Source organism: Rhagoletis pomonella, unplaced genomic scaffold (assembly GCF_013731165.1).
Source record: "Rhagoletis pomonella isolate Grant_MI unplaced genomic scaffold, Rhpom_1.0 Rhpom_scaffold_00002, whole genome shotgun sequence".
Taxonomy (NCBI): Eukaryota; Metazoa; Arthropoda; class Insecta; order Diptera; family Tephritidae; genus Rhagoletis; species Rhagoletis pomonella.
Window position 1 is genome coordinate 9,345,581 of NW_023458556.1, and position 2,554 is coordinate 9,348,134.

At 28.7% G+C, this 2,554-nt stretch overlaps 1 protein-coding gene across 1 annotated transcript in view; it reads left to right on the forward strand.

The window, feature by feature from the left end:
* LOC118734437 (multiple inositol polyphosphate phosphatase 1-like) overlaps positions 1-2,554 on the forward strand; it is a 5,184-nt gene that overhangs the window by 2,333 nt on the left and 297 nt on the right. The window lies entirely within an intron of this gene.

Genomic DNA, 2,554 nt, shown 5'->3' on the forward strand with positions numbered 1-2,554 from the left:
TCAAATAGTCAGAATAATAAACACTCATTTCAATAAAATAAAAAAAAGTGGAAACATTTTTCAAAAGAAATTAGCTCTCTCTTTTCAAGATGGTCAGCAATATTTCTGAATGGGGTGTCTTCTAAAATTACAAAAATATGTGTTTTTTTTAAGTATGTATAAGCTACGAGTAAAAAATTTAATTTTTTTTGCAAAACTGAGAGTGGTTTAAAGTAAAAAATTTTGTTTGCTGCTTCGCATGTCTTTTATAGCATAGCATCACTTCTAGCAAACTCTCTGCCGTCAACCTAAAATAATGAAATATTTTTCAAGCGATAATTAAGTCTATTAATTTATTAAATAAATAAATTTTATAAATTAAAAAAATTAATTATTTTATAAATTTTATTTAAATTTTATAAAATTAGTTATTTAATTACTAATTAATTTTATTTAAATGCAAATTAATTTTCATACCAAATTTTTTAGTTGTTTGAGGGTGGTATAATCCCTTAATTGTTTAAGAGAAATATTTTCTTTAGCAACTTTTTTGGTGAGCAAAATACGAAAATCTGACATAACCTTTAATTAATCTTTTGTTTTTCTTCAATAAAGACAGGGAACAAAAAGCTTTTTTTTATATCAAAAGCTGCTCCTTTTACCTTTTCAACGTGAAACGTACAAAATTCACACCTTCCCGGTTTTCGATTGAATTTGGCAACATTTTTCAAAACTAGCCACTATATACAAAGTTTTTATAACTGGCATTTTTTTCTTTAATACATGAATTTAAAAATATATATACATATAAACGCACAAAGAAAAAAATTAACCCTTTATCACCATGTTTTTAAACATCTACTTGTTTATCCATAATTAATTTTTGACAAAAAGATTGTAAAATGTCCCATAGTGCAATGTAGTATAGTACAAAAAAGGCGAAATGTTGCCTTACCATGAAATAAAAACAGGGAAATCAATAGCAAAAGAAAACAAATAAATATTTGGCATTCCATAATTCTGTGCCAAATTTTTGGTCGAATTCTTCCATTACTTTGTATTGCGCGCCTTGTCGTTATTATACAAATGGTGGGAGCTGCCGTTTTACCCTGCCTCTGAATGTTAAATGGTTTTTCTTTAAGTCCTTTTCATGGCTGAAATGTTCTCAGAGGTTTGCCATTGTCGACAGTTACTTATTACAAAAAAAAATTTCATATCATTTGCACGTTTCGCTGTGTTTACATTAAACGTGCATGCTACCGAATGATAGTTGTGCACCTCTAACAACTCAGTTTGCGATGGCTTAATAGTATTATGTCAATAACCACATTTCTTCGTTTCTTTAACATTTCTCAAACAGGCATTCCTTCTACAATTACCTTGAACTTGGCTGAAACTAATCACTTGTGTATATACTTACGTACATATGTATGTATATGCACGCCTTTGTATAGTATATGTAAGTACATGTATGGGCGAAAAAAAATGTTTCTTATTTACTTGCCCCCGCTTCGCCCTGCTAATGATGAATGTTGTGTCGTAGTGAAAATAAGGAGGCGGACCCGATGTATGAAAAGCAAATACAAGTCTCAAATGGTAAACATAAAAAAAATGTTTGAAGAGTGTAGAAAGGCAAGCAGAATAACTGAGGTGTTTTTTATTTGAATTAGTAAAACAAACGGAAATCGAATAGGCTACTCTTCCGACGCCGCATATGCATACCCTTTAGGAAGCTAAAGCTATTTTAGTGTTTTTTATTTTTTTCATAATTGTGAGCACATTTGCAAATACTTCTTCTTAGAGTATAATGAGCATTCAACTTTTGAAAGTGTTTTATTCAAAACTAACTGTATTTTTAGTCGACAAGCAGATTTCTCAAAAGTGCATTGGCTTAGTATAATGATTAGTTTCATTATTTTGTGATTGATTGATAACTTTCTGCAATGAACTCGTATCATTTTATAAACCATTAAAGTTCAAAATATTTATGATAACCCAGTTTTTAAATAAAAACTACTTTTTCTTTTTTTAAATATTATTTGTTTAAAACCTTGCATTCAGAAATCATTTTTTTTTTCTATTCATTTTAGATTATCCGATTCAGAGTTAGCTTACATATCAAAACAATACATATTTCAACCTTCAAAATAAAAAATAATTAGTACGACACGATTAGTGAAACTAAAGATATTGCATTTTGAATGTGGCAAAGTTCGCTAACTTATCGTAATCATTCAAACCCAAGAACTTCATATCTTCGAAAAAGCAAAAATTATTTCGATTATATCCTGATATGCATAGGTATTTCCTTATTTCATTCATAAAACTTATAAAAAAAAAGTTTTAGCCGAATGTAAATTATGAAGTCAAAAAAGGTGTACGATTTCTAAATTAATGGCACATATTCACAATACCTTTTTTGTAAAACTTCCCAATTCTGCAGATGAAGCTTTAAAAATCATTTAAAAAAGTTCTTTTTGATAAATATTAAAATGGAAACAATATGCATGTGGCCTTTTATATAGAACTAAAGGGTGAACACACCAAAACTGCGACACTTTGGGAAGCTTATAAC